This window comes from Megascapheus bottae, chromosome 30, assembly GCF_031878675.1.
Source record: "Megascapheus bottae isolate mThoBot1 chromosome 30, mThoBot2.hap1, whole genome shotgun sequence".
In the NCBI taxonomy this organism is placed as follows: Eukaryota; Metazoa; Chordata; class Mammalia; order Rodentia; family Geomyidae; genus Megascapheus; species Megascapheus bottae.
In genome coordinates, this window is record NC_143538.1 from 10,924,732 (window position 1) to 10,942,238 (window position 17,507).

The window sequence follows — 17,507 nt, forward strand, 5'->3', positions numbered from 1 at the left end:
ACCACGACGATGAAAAAGGCATTGGAAGTAAACCTCAGACAACTGAGAGCCTTCCTCGGAACCTTCCCAGGGCATGTGGAAGGCACCAGGGATGAGAAGGGCGGTCACCCCAAGACCTTACAAACATTGCCCTGCCCCCCCACCCCGGCTTCCCACCATGGCTTGGGAAATCCAATCCCTCTCCCTCCCACTGTGTACTCCACACGCTGAAAAAGCCAAGGAAGCCAGCAACCCTACCCACCTGTGGAAATTACTGGGTGCCAGCTCAGCATATTGGCAGAGAAGAGAAATTTACACAGCAAACAAACCCAATGAAAAATTGGAAGTATGTGCCTTAAGAGAAGCACATTGATTAAAGTCACTCCAAGATCAAATTGCACTCCCAGCCCCAGCAATTTTCATCCCAGCAGGCACCTGCCCTCTATTGGCAGGTCATTGATGAAAAGCTATGGTTGTGTCCAGAATGAGCCCGAGCAGGGGTGTTCATCTCAGAGGCAGCCCATAATTTTTCTCCCTGACGTCCAGACTCTTCATGTAAAAGAGTTTAATCCCAATACACACAGTAATAAGGAAATAAAATGGTTGATGTATGCCTTTCCAATATCTAGCCTCGGTAAGAACGTTTTGTCTCTCTGGACAATGAAAACTCATCTTAAATAAAAAGTCAAGCTCATTCCAATGGATCAACATAGAACTTCTCTACAATTTCAAAAGGAAATGAAGTCACGCCTCATACAAAGACAAGCAAATCGCCACATCAAAACCGTGTCTGCCGGATACCAGTGGTTCACGCCTGTAGTCTTAGCTACCCAGAAGTCTCAGATCTGAGGTTTAGGATTAGAAGACAGCCTAGGCAGGAAAGTCTATGAGTTTCTCATCTCCCAGTTAACCACCGAAAAGCCAGACGTGGAGCTGTGTTTCAAGTGGTAGAACACTAGCCTTGAGTAAAAATGGAAAAGAAAAAAAAAAAACTCAGAAACAACACCCAAACACAAACATCTGAAATTTGAAATTAATTTCCTTTTCTAGCTACCTGGGGGGTGGGGAGATATGAAAGCAGCAAGGAATTAGGAGTGGAGAGCAGGTTCATTTTTATATCAAGTGCCAGTTCACGGGAGGCATGTTAAGTCTTATTTGTGCACATTTAATTGAATCATAATGTTGGTAAATTATGCATCGCTATAGGGTTGTAATGATAATGGAACTGTAAAAAGGAAAACAAACCTCAATACTACAAAAAAGAGAGCGAACTTCTGTGGGTGTATTTAGCAGGGCTATATAAAGATTCCCCACATACCTCAAGCTCAACAGCAAGATCTCACAAAGAATTAGTGCAGGGAATTTGTGCATGCCTGGGTGTGTGTGTGTGTGTGTGTGTGTGTGTGTGTGTGTGTGTGTGTGTGTGCGCGCGCGCGCATACACTTCTGAAATCAAATCCAGGACCCCAGGCATGCCAGGCAAGCACTTCACCTCTGAGCTTCACCCTTGAGCCCCACCAGTACAGAGTTGGACAGTCAACCCAGCCCACTGGTATCAGTAAGACTGGCATCTTCCACCACCTGGAAGCTGCAGTGAGCTGGGAGTCAGGCTGTGACGCATTCTGGACATCGGTAGGGAGCTCAACTGCCACAGAGGACGAAAAAAAGCTGATCCAGGGTTCCATGGAAGACAACCCCCCAGTGTGTTAACTATGAGAGCTGCGTCTTAAGCCTTTGCATCCAGCCAGCTTCCTCCAAGGTGCTTCTCTTTGGGTTTTACCTGCATTTCACAGCTTCCATGAAAAAGTTTGGTGAGGAGAGACAACATTTAGGTTTCCTTTGTCCCATTCCCCCCCCCCGAATCATTTAACATCTGGTTTGATGGAAAAAGCCAGATTCCTGGATTCTATTACATCATACTGGTGACGTATAAAAAGATAGCTGGATGAGGACAGTGAGATTGTGTTCATACATGTTGCAGATGATTCTAGCAATCCTCTTCTTTCATAATGCACCAAATCAGAAACAGCAGCATTCTGTTTTAAATGGTTTTTTTCATTGTCAAGTCCAACATCAAGTGGAGTAGCTGCTTTTTTTTATTTTAACCTTTTGTTAGAAACCCCTGGTCCATCTTGTACTTTGAGTCAAACTTTGATCATGCATCCTTTCGTGATAGGGTTCACTGGGCATTTGAGAAATCTTCCAACTGTTGGTATATTTCATTGAAGGATATCAAAGTAGTCATATTCAATCATCTTACTACCAATTTCACTATTAAAAAATCTTTAACTGGAAGCAATGGCACTCACAGGACAGGCGGAGGCACCTCCTGAAGAGGCCATCTCCATCTGGCCCCACTTAGCCCTGAGTCGAAATTGTCTCCTGGACAAAGCAAGAGCTACAAGCAGCAAACCTCCACCACCGTTTGTGTGTTATCTCCCAGGCCCAGCCAGACAAGACCCAACCTAAAGGAACTCGTGGTGTGGTGCTCAGGAAAACTAAACAACAATAAAAGAGCCAGGAGGTGAACTCATAGGATTGCAGAGATCAGGGCTCTCACCTAAGAGAACCACCGCCACACTCTTGATTGTATACCACCCCCAGAATCGGAAGCTATCGCGAGATGACCAGTCCCCTGACATGGCAACGATCAGACATTGCAATAAGTTCAGAAACTACCACAGCAAAAAGAAATAAAACGTTAGAAATGATCCCTGTGTATCCCACACAAGAACTGAAGAACTGCTGGCACATTCCGCGTGAGTCATAAAATGACCCTCAGCCTTTGAGACAGCAGGTGCAGACTGAAGATCTAAGAGCTTTAAACCAAACCGTCCCTTTCTTTCTCTTTCTCTCCCCTACCCCCACCCACTACCACGCTCCATCTTGGGGTCTTCTAAGGACTGTGGTTTCCTAGGAGTGCAAGATAAAATGCAAATAAACCAGTAGGAGACGACACGCTCACTACCATCCCACAGCTCACACTGGAGCGAAACAATTAACCCTTTAGAAGCAGTCCATGACTCTGCACCCGTGACCTCAAAGATCGGCTCCCAACTCTTTACAAATGAAACTTCAGTCCAGAAAGGGGAATCGCCTCCCCAAACTGAGGCACTGGCCGAGAGTCAGAGGAGCAGGTGATTCCTGAATCCCGTGCAGGGGCCCTCATTCTTTATGTAATGGAGGACTTCGGAGGCAGGATGAGGGTCTAGGATGAGACTAGGCAGAAATCTGACAAACCTGCATAACTTCACACACACACACACACACACACACACACACACACACACACACCTCCACAGGGTAATTGGTTGAGAAATGGACATGTGATCCAAGGTCAATGACATCTAAAACTTCAGACCCTCACTCCTGCTGGACATGAGTTTTCTACAGCTGACAGCCCGAAGTTGCCTAACTGATGAAGAATTTTATTAATCCAGGAAGGGCTCTGAGATGGTTTTTACATAACATCTCATAATTCTACAAATCCTGAAATCAAAAAATAATTAACAAGCCCTAAAACATCCCTCTCGCAAGAACTGGCTCGTCCCACTAACAGACCTTCTTGTGTGGAATCTCATGGTACCAGAGCTTGCCAAATGGTTGATATTTGCAAAGGTTGATGGAACTCGACATTCGTTTCCAACCTGTACTTATGCTTCTCCAATTTGGCAACCACAGAAGGATGCCCCCAACTACTTGGAGGCACAAAGGGGCAAGCCCTCCCCTCTCCTCCCCTTCCTCCTAACTCTCCCACGACCCTTTCCCATCCCCCCACCTTTGCACCCCCTGTGGGCCTTCAAAAGGTTAAATGCTAGAAAGCTGGCTTTTGAGAACAGCTGGAAACAAAGTGCTTCCCCTCCAGGCTGAAGGCAACCAATAAAAGGTCAGGAGGTTGCAGGACTTATTTTCCATGGAAATAAATGTCTAAGGGAAATGGTAGTGTTTAAGTCCCTGAGGTAGAGCACATCACACTGCTGAATCTCTCCTGGCCCTCAAGAAATGCATGCTGTTTGGTAACAAATACTTTTGGGGTCAAACACAGTTCCACATATGCATGCCACACTATTATTCCAATTATTTTATATAAAAGAGTGTTACCTATTCAAAGATAAAAATGTGGGTAATAAAAAACCTTTTGACCCAAACATCTCACTCTTGAGAATGCAAACCAGAAATATATTCGACCTGGGAAATAAGCTTTAGGGGCAAAAATGTTCACTGCAACATTATTTATGAGCAACAAAGAAAAAAAAACCTTAATAGCAAAAGTGTAAATTACTGCACACGGGTGTTAAAAAAAATAGTGTAGGCCATTGAAAATGCAAAGTAACAACTTGGAAAATGTCACCTTAGAAAATCCGACACAAAGCAAGATTCACTGAGAGCGGGTCACCCTGCTCAAAGATACAGCTACTCTATATCTTTGGTAAATAAAGATTGCAAAATACAGTCACATTGATAAGCATCCAATTCAGCCACTGGAATCATGAGAAGAGCTGCTTTTCTTTCCCCCTCAGTGTTACATGAGGTTTTATTTCTTGTCTGTGACTGGTGGTGTTGGGAAATGAAAGCCTTCATCGACTGTGGTGAAGATTGCCTAACTAATTGTATGAGAAAACCCGAGTTACATACTTTGGGTGGATGCGCGTTGTATGGGGGCAGATCATGCTGCCATGGAATGTGATTTTTGTTTTGTTTTTTTCAACTTTTGAGCCCCCTTTGAACAACAACAAAAAAAGGGAAAGATCTTTATTTCCAACCTGAAGAACAGTACCATTTGACAGCTGGATTATGCAGGCTTTCAAGTGAATCCTCACCCAGTTTACTAAGTTGATGACACTTAACCACAACTGGCTCCTGTTTTGTGAATGGAACTTGCCCCAGTGTGACTGAGGAGACAGGTGCCATGGTATGGTTCTTGAGATGAGAAAGGCCTTAGCTGGGCCTGGATGGTTCACACCTGTTATCCCAGCTGTGCAGGAGGCTGAGCTCTGAGGATCACAGAAGTCTGCTGGAAAGTCAGTGAGACTCTTATCTCCAATTAACCAGCAAAAGGCTGAAAATGGAGCTGCGGCTCAAAGGGCAGTGCACCAGCCTTGAGCATAAAAGTTATCTCAGAGACAGCGCCCAGGCCCTGAGCTCCAGTCCCTGGACCACGAAAGAAAGGGAGGAAGGGGGAGGAGGAAAGGGGGAAAGGAGAAAGGAGAAAGGAAATTACCTAAAATCATGAGGCCAGCTAATGAGGGACTGGAGATGAGACTATATACACATATACATATATATATATATATATATATATCCAAAGAATAGTCACAATGCAGCCCACCACTATACATAGCCTTTTCCTTAGAATGTGAGAAGTAAGGACCATCTCTTCATTTCCTAGACAGCAAACCCAGCTCTCGTCCAGCCTGGCTCCATGGCTGGCTGTGAGCTCCCTGCTCTGTGCTGCAGAGGCCGGGGAGCAGAGCACCAGGCAGTCTCCCCCAGTCTCACCCCCCATCTAGCACAGCTCTGGCCTGGATGAATCATTGCTGTTAATACGCCATTGTTAACCAGTAATTGCTTTGCCTTGGCTTCACCTTTTGCTAAAGCCATGGGCAATTTTGCCCAGCACCTCTACCTTCTTGAAGCTTTTGTTTAAGTCCTTACGAAGACACGACTTTCAGGCCCCACACTTTTAATAAATATATTTTATTTTGACCTCATTTCATCCCTTTTGGAAAGGAAACTGTTTTCTGGCACCTTTAAAGGGATTTTCATTCAATTATCCTCCAGAATCCTCTTTTCTTCTTCTCTTAACACACAAAGCTTCCCAATTGCCTCCAAAGGTGAAATTAGGTGCTCGCCTATTCAGTGCCAAGCAGGGTTTTTAAATTGGATGAAATCATAATGCCACCTTTGAATTTCAGAACAGCCTTCAGAGAAGGAAATGTGAATGTGCCTCTCAGAGAGCCTCGATGTCTTTCCAACGCGTGCACATGCACGCGCACACACACACACACACACACACACACACACAAACACACAACTCTCTTTAAAAGTTCACTGAGTTAGGATAAAGCCAGTGCTCCCTCGATGCTCCAGGAGCATAAGACAGTTCTGGCCTTTCCACTTAAACCAGCTCACAACCCCTACCTCCTGCCCAAAGGGGAGGGACTTGGCCAGCAAGAATCCACAGGTTATGAGCTTCTGCTTTATAATTAATTGGAATTAATTCAATTGTAATGATGACTAAAGTATAATCTAATATATGGAGAGAGAGAGAGAATGAAAAGGAAAAACAATACAAATTCAAAGGTAATGATGACTAACCTATAACAATACACCAGGGAAAAAATGGAATTTTTTTTTATTAACTTGAAACAGACAGCTTCCTCCAAAAGTGGAAAGCAAACCTGAGCAGGAGATACTCGATGCATCTCCACATCTCTCCGCCACCAAGGATAGCTGTTCCAAACATCTCCCTCTGTCTCTCTAGACATCCGAAAGATTTGATCAGCAGGCGCCCGTTGGTAATTGGAGTTCTTTTTCAATACCTCAGATGGGAAAGGTGTCATCTGAGTGTCTGCTCCAAGAATGCCAGGAGCACCTGCAGTACTCCATTCCTAAAACTAAAGTAGGGGGTGGGAAACAGGATGACCGCCTGTCTTTGGGATAATCTCCCCAACCTGGCTGATTGCGCCAGCAACACTCAGAAGAATAAAGGGTCTCGATGCTTGACACAGAAGAGAGAGTTTTGATTGACACTCTGGGAGAAATGAAGTAAGAGGAAAGGGGAGAAGCAGGGGACAAGCAGAGAAACAAAAGCCAATAAGCAGGCAAAGACAATCTATCCTTTTAATTTGATTTTCTCAGGAATCTTGTCACAGTAAAAAAAAAAGAAAAAAGAAAAAAGAACACGGAAAATCTCTGATAGTAGATTATGCTAGTGTAAATGGGGCTCAAATGCCACCCTCAGATGTTTCCGGTACTCTGTTCTGATTGCAAAAAAAAAAAAAAAAGAAAAACTAAAACCACTGTCTTCTTGAGACACAAATGTCACTAACACATGGGACAATTTTGTGACCATTTGTTAGTTTTAACCTTTCCTCAAGACCTTGTTCCACAGGGCTACTATTTTTAGTGATATTATTTTAGGATCTTATTCCCAAAAGCAACATACCAAGAGTAAGGTTTTTGTTCTGACAAAGTTGGTGGGGGGGGGGGGGGGACGGTCGTGAAAAGGTAGAGAAGTAAAAAAAAAAAAAAGCTGATTTTGAAACCAAATAACTTTCACTTTGTCTTTCATTTGCACATCACTTCCTTTACAGTGGTTAAGCTACCTTCAATATGACGGCCAGCAGACACTGTGTCCCTCAACCTTTGCTCACGCAACCTCTACACCCAAAAGATGGGGGGATAGAAATGGGATAAGGAATGGAGGATGGAGGCAAGAGCCTCCAGCACAGAAGCCCCCTTTGTGGGAGGAAAGAGGTTGGCAAGTCACTTGAAAAATGAACCTCAGCCAGGAGGACTAGCCCAAGCAATCAGCTTCAAAGAACTTGAAGTCAGGAGGCTGGCTATAATGTGACCTTGAAGGGCAATGGAGACGAGTGCCAGAGGACACAGGGAGCTCACCTGGCCTGGGCCGTCAGCTGCAAAGCACCCTGGGAAGCCCCAAGAGTCACAATGATGGCTGTCACTTAGAGGTTTGCCATAATACGAGCCAGTTGTCATGCTTCCGCCACCTTTTTTCCCCCCATTTGTCCACTGCACACCGTATCTCGGCACTGTTCTGAGTCCTAAAAATACGAAGCTGTCATGGCGCTCTGGTCAGAGAGGAGCGGAGAACACTGGTAATAGAGGAGTAATGGGCACAGAGAAGCATCCAGGCTATGGTCATAGAAAGAGGAGGGAGACGGAGGCCCGAGCTGGACCTCTAGGCCTCCATGTCAAATGGCTGAATGCAATGGGCTCATAGCAGCCGACGGTCCACCCTGCCCCGGCGTGGGCAATTTGGGTCAAGGCTCCGCTGGGGCCACTGGCTGTCATACCAGAGGCCATTCATATCTGCAGACACTGGACGGCTTGGCTGGCACAAGAGGTTGCCCCACCCGGCTTTGATGCTGTCTGACTCCTAGATTTCTTTCTTTTCCCTGACTTAAGGGCAAGTCCCAAAGCCAAGTGACTTAACCAAGCTTCCGCTGGTGTCGTGCTTTCTGACGTCCACTTGACTGATGCCTTGAGTTATTCAGCCACACCAAGGCCGGACGCTGCCTCACATGATCTGCTACGCTAACACTGTGCCAAAAGCTCTCTTCTCTGATTTACCCCTGATCTGATTCCAAAATGCGGGATGGACCAGGGTCCTGGGGTGGTAAGGTCATTCTTGCTGACAGTCAAGGCCTCCAAATTCAGATCAAGATGGGGCCTGAACCCCCTTTCATAGCCTACTTGGAAGGGTGTCTGGAAATGACACTCCAAGGTTACACAATCAAATGCAATCTGGGCCCCAGGACAGCAAAACAAAAGGTGGTGGTGAGCGCTCACGCATCTTCGAGGCAGATATTTGAGGGGAACCAAAAAGGAAACATGGTGTCCATTCAAGGTTAAGGTTTTCTCCCCCAAGCCCCTGCCCCAGAGACCATAAGTACCCAACATCTTCCCGTCTAAACAATGACTTACACAGTTACTCCCACTCCACAAGCCAGCTCCACACCCCCAATTCATAATTCCCCTGCAAGAGCCTAGAATCCTGGGGCTGTGAAGCCCTGGGGAAGGTTGCTGGTCTGCCCTCTCCATTTTCTGTTGAGTAAACTGAGGCCTAAGGTGGCCTCATAATAAGTGCAGAATCCCAAGAAGGTAGCGCGAAGCGACCAATTCAGGTTGCAGAATCTTAATTGACCCCAGCATTAAGGATCTGCCGTCTTCCCACTATGGATTTTATTTTCTCATCTGACGAACTTTAAAGTGTACGCGCGGGGAGGTGGGGGGAACTCTTGTGTGGTTGTCGTTGTAATGCGATGTTTTGAAAAGAAGATATGGGAAGTATGAATACCCCTTTAAATTCAGCTTTATTCCCAGGCCTCGTGTGACTGGAACTTTTCACTGAGAAGTGACGGACTGAATGGGAAGAAGACCCCAAGGAGACCCAGCCCATCAAGTCCCTGAAAGGTGAAAGGGCATTCAGTGCTTCTGTAAACAAGCTTCTTGCTAGAAACTTCCTGCATCGGCCTGAGCCAAGCCACCTATGAGCAGCCGACCCAGCCCTATGTTTAAAAAAACCTGCAATCCCCACTGCTCCGGGGTCCCAGAATTCCTAGTATGAGCTCACCACCATAAAAAAAAAAAAAAAAAAAAAAAAATAAGCCCAAGCTCTCCTACTTCTCCGAGTGTCACTTGGTTTATCACCAATCTGTCTTTCAGCAACCTTTCTGGGGAACCCCCTGGAGCCACGGGCTGGTCTGCACCAGAGCAGGAAGGAACTGGATGGGGGGGGGGCAATGGAGACTGGCTGATATTCCAGGTCCTCCTTGGCCCCTGAGTTCCAACCCTCTGGGCAGACCCCCAAGAAGTGGCATGCCAACTCATCCTGACTCAGTAAGCCCCCAAGGCTGGAAAGGAAGGCCTGAGGCAGATCCTGTCCCAGAGAGACAGACGGGAGCGTGAGTGGCCACCTCCCCAAAGACGCCCCAGTAATCTGACAGTATTTTAGGTGAAGACATGGTCTTTGGGTTGGTTCAGGGCTCCTCTTCACCCAGGACCTTCGTTGGAGGGCACCCCGCCAAGGGGGAAGGAACCTTCATAAAGTCTGTGTGAATGTGTAGCTGTGTGCGAATGCAGAGCCTGGTTGGCTTGCATTTCAGGTTGGAGTTGGTGGCTCCACAGGCAAAAACTACAGAGCCCCATGGCCCCTGACCTGGGTCCCTGCGGGGCCTTCGTGGCCAGGGGCACCGATTTCCCCTCAAGGAACAAAGGCAGACAAATGCCTCATTGGCCTCTTCTCTTGAGGGTCCACTAACCTGTGTGTGTATGTCTGTCTGTCTGTCTGTGCCCCCCATGCCCCTGGGCACCGCGAGGGAGACACACAGGGTGGCAAATTGAGAAAACTTTTATCCGCCATGAGCTGAAGCTCTTCAAAACCTACAGTCCTAGACTATATACTTAAATGTGTTCAATAAACAAGTGGGGGGAGAGGAATATTCTCAGGAGACTGGGAACAAAGGGTCTCCAGAAAGGCACAGAGATTGTGCACATTGGAGTGGCCCATCGTTAGAGGGTCCGCTGTCCCCGCGGAGGGGGCCTTGGATTTACCTGTTAGGGCTGTCTATCAGATTATAATAGGAACTCCGAGCACCCAGATCAGGTCCCCTATTTAAAAAGAAAATGATAAACTGCTGGCTCTAGGTAGCCCTTCCCCACCCCCAGCCTGAGTTGGATTCTGTGCCAATCAAAAGGGACAAAGCAGAGTGTTCATGTCCCCAGCGAGGAAGCTCAAGAAGGCCTATGAGCCAACCCAATCTGTTCTGCAGACTTGAACCACCCACCAGTGGCCCACTCCATGTCCCCCCCCCCAGCTCACCGCCTCTCCTGTGGCCTCTTCCCCCTGCCCAGGGGCTCCAGGCCGCAGCTCGGGAGCCCAGGCTTTCCCCCCTCTGCCCGCAGTTTCCCCAGATGCTGGGATCACAACAGAGCACGCTGCTGGCTGGGTCCAGCCCCATCCCTCTCTCCTTTATGACCAACCCTCCAGCATCACAGATCTCCTCAACTGGAGAGAGACCGCGCCCCGCCTGCTCAGAGGGCCCCTACGTCGTGGAGATCCTCCTAAAATCCATATTCCAGACCCACCAGCCTACTTGGTATGATTTTCATGTTGACATTCTTCAGCACGGAAGGGCCAAGACGAGCCCGGACAGAGGCTTGCCTCTGGCCCCCCACGGCAGACCCCCAGCAGGAACCCCACAGATGTCAATGCTTGGGCGACAAAGGCCTGGCGCCTTCAAGAGAGCAAATGGATGACCGATGAGGGGCCCTCAGCCTGATGCACTGCCCTCCCCCACAGGCTCAGAGCCAGGTGCCAGAAACCGGAGGAATCACCAGCCCATTCCTACAGGAAGTGACACAGTGGCGTGTGCACTCCCTTTGACCTAGAAGCACCAGAAAATTGGTGAATGGTCGGTGGAGGACTCGAGGCCCCACCATACGCTTGACATTGGCCAAAAACTCCAGAAACTCTAGGGCTATTCAGAGGCCCTGGCAGAGGAAAACCCACACTGTACCCAGGGCCAGGACTTCCTGCTTGCCGGCCAGGCCTGGCCAGGAGGCATGGTAGAGAGGGACAGAGGCACTGCTGCACCAGCTCTCCAACAACAAGAAAAGAAAAAGGCTACACAGTCTCCTGGGAGAAGGCTCAAACTGCCAACAAAAATGCCCCATACCTTAGATTTGTCATCTCCAAGGGGCAACACGCCCTAGGCCCAAAAAGCCAGCAGGCTGTCTGTTCTGCCCCACCACATGAGACCAGGAAGGAAGGAAGCGCACAGGTTCCCCCGGTCTGCTCTGCGGTGGTTCTGTCCCCATCTTCCCCAGTCTGGCTGAGCCGTTCCACGGGGCTGCCATGGCAGGAGCTGGCAAGCAGGCTCTAGACTGGGGACAGAACAAGGTGGTGGCCTTCTGGGAAACAGAGATGGCTGACCAGTGCTGCCTGCACTGAGATCACCAGACATGCCATTCAACCATTTTATCCATGAAAAGAGCCCCACAGCCCCAGGAGTCCCTGCCCGGGCCAGGGGTCCAATCAAAACACCCAGACCCGGTGGCATCAGAGTAGCCACCATGCCTCCGGGTTTTAGCTGCCACCAGTGGTCCTGATCAGGGCAGCTGACAAACTCACCTGAGGGAAGGTCATTGGTGTCAAAGTCCCATGTGCCGTCACGGTGCAGATGGATGGGCCATCTCAAGACTCTGTGGACTGAGGCAGGGCCTCCGGCTCGTGACCGCAGGGAAGTAATAGATGAGGTTTACTCCAGCAAGCCCAACGTCCCCGATGGTCCCCTAAACCCAGAACTTGAACTCTTCACAGACAGAAGCCGCTTTGTCCAAGGAGGGCCCCCGACAGCCGGGTTCACAGTCCCCGCTGCCGATGGGCCAAAGCCCCACCCCACAAGGGCCCGCACCACATGCCAGGCTCTGGGCACAGCCCCAGCTGTTACAGCATACAGAAGGAAAACGGGTGACTAGTTCCACGAGTTCAGAGCCACTCTGTACATTTTTCAGGGCAATTTACAAGCAGAGAGGGCTGCTGAGGGGCAAGGGGTAGGGGGAGAAAATACAAGAAAGTCCTCCAATTATCAGAGGCAGTCTGGGAAGCCATCCCAAAGGGTGGCAGTCGCCCACTGTAAGGGCCACCAAAAAAGGGGACAGACTCCCTCCACAGAGGAAACTGCCTGGCTGGTCAGGGCCGCAGAGAGGCTGGGCTCCCATAGGGGGGCAGAAAAATGGACTGCCAAACTCTGGTATCCAATCCCCCAAATGACACCAAGGAAGCAAAATGATGGATAAAGGTGGAAGGAGGGATGAAAGGGGGCTGACGCCAGTGGCTCACAAACCTATCATCCTGGCTTCTCAGGGGGCTGAGATCTGAAGACTGCGGTTCAGAGCCAAACCTGGGCAGGAAAGCTGGTGAGACTCTTATCTCCAATGGACCACCAGAAAATCCCAAGCAGTGCTGTGGCTCAAAAGGGGCAGCGTGCTAAGCCTTGAGCAGAAAAGCTTCAGGGCCAGTGCCTAAGCCCTGGGTTCAAGCCCCACAACCAACAAAAGGGCTGGGGAAGGGGCTAAGGCCACCCCCACGGAGAGGATCTGGAGCTGTCTCCGGTGAGGCTACGCCATAAACTGGCCTGGGAAGACACTGGGGAGATTCCTGAATCCCTAACTAAGCTCGCTACACTGTGTGCACTAATGAGTGCTAGCGGCAGTACGTGTGTGCAAAACAGTGCACACCAGGGGCCCAGAGCCAGCCCCAGAACACACACGACAAAAATGCCTTCCGACTCCCCGGGGGGTGGAGGCAACCCCCTTGCCTGGGGTGGGTGGAGGCATGAGACGTCGTGAAGGCCCTCTGGAGAGAGAGCGAGAGATCAACCCCACATGACGACTTCCGTCTCCCTCGGGTCCGACAATAGACCCGGATCTCACAGCTAGTCCAGGCCTTAGGTATAAAATGGAAACTCCACACAGCATCGTGGCCTCCCAGCTCCCGTGGTCCCTCAAAACCACTTTGGTCAGGCTCCACTAGCCCTGCTCGGAGCACACTGGGCCCCAAGACTACTGGCTACCCACCCCTGGAGTCTCTCATGGACAAGCTCGGGAGCCTGGAGCAGACTGGGGCAAGGAGGAAAGGTCCTGTCACCTCCTCGGCCAGCGAAAGCCCAGGCCACATCTCCCAGGAGGAACCCCTGGCCTGCACCAGCCAGGAGGCACAGTGAGGGTGAGGGTTGGAAGAAGGAACCACTCTGCCCCCACCCCCGTGGGTGGCTCCATGTGGGCATCCTGGCCACTCCCACTGCAGTTAGAGTTTGGGTGTCACTCCCCACGTCCATCACTCCGGACAGAGAGAACGGCAGCCCCCGTGGACTCGGATGACCGGAGGGTGGCTTGGGACCCGGGCAGCCCCTTACACTAAGAATCCAGAGGACGACCCTGCAGCCTACTGCTCCCCCTAAAAAGACTGCAGGCCCTCGACAAGCACACCCCAGAAGCTGTGGGGTCAACACGGGGCAGAAGCAAATGAAGCCCCTCGGCCCCCCTCAGCCCAGTCCTGCTCAGCAGTACTGCTCACTGCTTTGACGAGCGGTCGCTGCACCCCAAGACTGAAACACAGCCCGGAGGCTCACACCAGCCTCCAGTTATCTCTTCATAATGGAAAGTTCTGTTGTCCAGTGCTGGCTATAAACTTACTTCCTTCAGGCTGTTGGGCCTGCCTTCTTCTTGGTTTGCCAGGAATACCTCGCCCCCCAACTCTGCATACACACAGGCCCCACACACGCGCACACACCCAACGCTGGTGAGCTTTGCATCCTCCAGTCCCCTTAGGCCTGGGATAAAACTCCAAATGCTAGCCAGGTGCCAGTAACTCACGTCTGTAATCCCAGCGACTCAGAAGCCTGGGATCTGAGGATCACAGTTTTGAAGTCAGTCTGGGCAGGAAAATCCATGAGACTCTTGTCTCAAACTACTCAGGAAAAAAAAAACAAAAAACAAAAACTGGAAGTGGAGCTCAAGCAGTAGACACTAGCCTAGCCTTGAGTAAAAGAGCTCAGGGACAGCACCCAGGTCCTGAGTTCAAATCCCACAACTGACAAAAAAGAAAAACTCAAAGCACTAATACTTTCATTCCTACCTCTGAGCACATGTCTAAGTTCTATGATAATGAGGGCATCCTGGAATTGTAGAGCACCACAGGCAGAGCCCAACCAGGTGACCACTCTGAGCCCACGAGAGGCACAGCGCCCCAGACTAATAGCAGCCTAAGGTAAAAACGAGGACAGGGCCGCCCCTCTCCCAGCCTGCCCATGCTCCAGACTCTCAGGCTGCCTCTCCCTGGGACAATCACACATCAATCTCACTCTCATCACCCCTGCCCCCCAAAAAGCCCCCATGAAAGCTTCCCCCATTAAAGCAGGTCAATTATTAAGCAAAGTTCAATGCAACTAGCCTTCAACCTGCAAGCAACTGTTGGCTCCACCTGCATCCAACTCCACGGACACAAAGCGCAAATCCCTGTGCAGTTGTTCTAAACACTTCTGCTCTGTGTCCTCACAAGTTGGGGAAAGGGAATCCTGTGGTTTCATTGTGACATTTTCAAACACGCATACAGTGCGCTTGGGTCAGATTCTCCCCCACGATCTCCCCCTCCCACCCCTCCCACTGGACCCTTCCACCAAATAGCCCCCCATTTCTGTTCACAGTCTTATTTTCTCTCCTTCAGATCTAGGTTGTGCAGATGTGAGGAAGCCATGGGATATTTGTCTTCTGGAGCCTGAATCATATCACTTAACAGGATCTCCAGTTCCATTTGTCTGCAGATGATGTAATGTCATTTCTCCTTTATGGCTGAATAAAAATATAGACATATGCACATGCATAGGTGAGTGTGGGGTTTGTGTGCGTCTATCCTGGGGCCTGGGCACTGTCCCTGAGCTGCTTTTGCTCAAGGCTAGTGCTCTACCACTTTAGCCACAACACCACTGCTGGCTTTTGGGTAGTTTACTGGAAACTTCCCATGCAGTCTTTAGATCTCAGCCTCCTGATCGTCCAGGATTACAAGGGTGAGCCCCCCCCCCCCCGTTGATAAGCATGATTTGTTAATTCCTAAAATATGGCCCAAAATAGGAAGAAAAAAAAATCAGACAAGCCTTGGGCAAGGATGGACACACCAAAACAACACTGTCCTGTTTTCAGTGTGCGTCCAGCAGCAGCCAGCAGGAAATGTGGGAGTTAGGAGCTGCAAGAAGACCCCAGCAGGCTTCTCAGCTCCGCCTGCAGCCACAAGGGAGGTTGTGAAGGCAGGATGCAAGGTGCCGCGGTTAGCTGAGTGCACGTGTGTTCTGGAATGCCAGGAACCAGCCCCTAAGGAAATGCCCTCCAACCCCATGCTGTTTCTAATTACAGCCACTAATGACCAACCTCTGCCACCGTTAACTGCCACACACAAAATCACCAAAGAATAATTAACAAGTGAAGCCAGCCCTGATAATGGAACCAAGAAAGAAAGCAAAGAAGGTAAGTAAAGGAAGGGAGGAAGAAAGGGACTGGAGGGGGGTGGGGGGCATTCTGTAGTTTGTCATGTAGCTATGTAGTGTTATTCCAAATAGTCTATTTCTCAGGGGTCCTGCAAAAGTTCACTTGTGAAATCTTGGGCAAGGAGTCTGCTGAAAGCATCAGCTCAAACTAGTATATTAATTAAAAAAAAAAAACAGCCATTAGCTAAACATTCAAGAACAATGCTTTCTGCCTTGTTCCTCTGAATCTCTTGTGGTTTTTTTTCATCTCTTGTGAATTGTCCAGAGATCTGTTTTCCCAGTTTAGTTAAACAATTGTCACAAAAACTTAGAAACTAGTGGGTCAACACCCCAGCAAAAACTCAGGTTATCTCTGAAATGGAGTCAAGTGTTTCCACATGTCACAATTTTTATGGATTATTTTATTTTTGTTGGTCATGGGGCTTGAACTCAAGGCCTGGGTGCTATCCCTAAGCTCTTTTGCTTAAGGCCAAAGGCCCAGAGTTCAAGCCCCAGGGCACACACAACAGGCATAGGGAGAAATTGAGACAGAAGCACATACACAAGGCATACCCCATGAGAAGACGAAGGCAGACAATGTTACCTGCAAACTACCTGAGCAAAGGAACACACACAGAATAAATTCTTCCCCATAGCTCTCTGAAGAAACCTGCCTTACTGAAACACCCTGATCTTGGAGCCCCCAAAAGCATCAGACAAGGAAGCTCTGTTCCGTTATATCAGCCCACGTGGGTCCACCCCTGCTGGCCTCCCCCGGCCCCGCCCCAGCATGCTCACCATCACCCTGGCTGGTCACCCGTCACCAATGCAGCAGACACCCAGCTGCCGTGTCTGCCACCAGGCTTTCCCTCACCCTCACGTCCCAGAACCACGGTGAGCGTCCCTTCCCCAGCTCTAATTGGAATATTAATAAAAGCAGTTAAAAATTACACCTCGATGGGCATACTGTATATGACAAGCACAAAGAAGAGTTCTCAATCTCACAGGAGTGGGACAGACAATGGAGATGATTCCAGTGCATTATGGGAACCCAGGGAAAAGACAACCCATCACTCGAGCAGGGTGTGTAGAAAGGAGTGAGGTTTGAGCTGAGCCCCAGACACCTCCATCCTCAGCTGCCTGGCAAGCACTGTAGCTGCTGCTATCTGACTGACCCCAGGCTCTATGATTTCATGGCTCTGGAGTGTGACTTGGCTTTGGAGAGCTGCATAAAAGATCTCCAGGTAAGTCTAATGAGCAGGCACTGGGGAAGCCTTCTGCCCCTCCCCCCCCCAAAAAAAAAACCCTGCTCTGCAAATTGGAATCACCTGTAGAGGTTTTCATAAACGCTAAGGTCTGGGTTCCCCCCCACCCCGAGATCTGATGTAATGGGTATGGATATGGCCAGGAATTAAGGGAATTTTTTCATGCTCCCAAAGTGGCCATAATGTGTGGACAAAGTCAAGAATCACTTCCCGAATGTGCAGCCTGATGCCAGGGGCTCTCCCAGTAATACTAGCTACTCAGGAGGCTGAGATCTGAGGATGACAGTTCCAAGCTACGCAAGGCAGGAAAATTTGTAAGACTCTTATCTCCAATTCACCACACACACACACACACACACACACACACACACACACACACACCAAAAAAAAAAAAAATACTGGAAGTGGAGCTGTGTCTCAAGTGGTAGAGCACTAAGCCTTGAGTTAAAAAGCTCAGGGATAGTGCCCAGGTCCTGAGATCAAGCCCTGAGAAAAAC

General features: G+C 49.3%; 1 long non-coding RNA gene across 3 annotated transcripts; it reads left to right on the plus strand.

The window, feature by feature from the left end:
* Positions 1–14,266: 14,266 nt before the first annotated feature.
* On the plus strand, positions 14,267–16,676 carry LOC150044409 (uncharacterized). 3 transcript variants are annotated; one of them, XR_016533181.1, is made up of 4 exons: positions 14,267–15,111; positions 15,426–15,541; positions 15,636–15,746; positions 16,402–16,676. It is a non-coding gene; the product is annotated as an uncharacterized LOC150044409 (long non-coding RNA). The 3 variants fall into 3 exon arrangements; XR_016533179.1 differs by having other exon boundaries at positions 15,426–15,746; XR_016533180.1 differs by lacking the exon at positions 15,426–15,541.
* Positions 16,677–17,507: the final 831 nt, after the last annotated feature.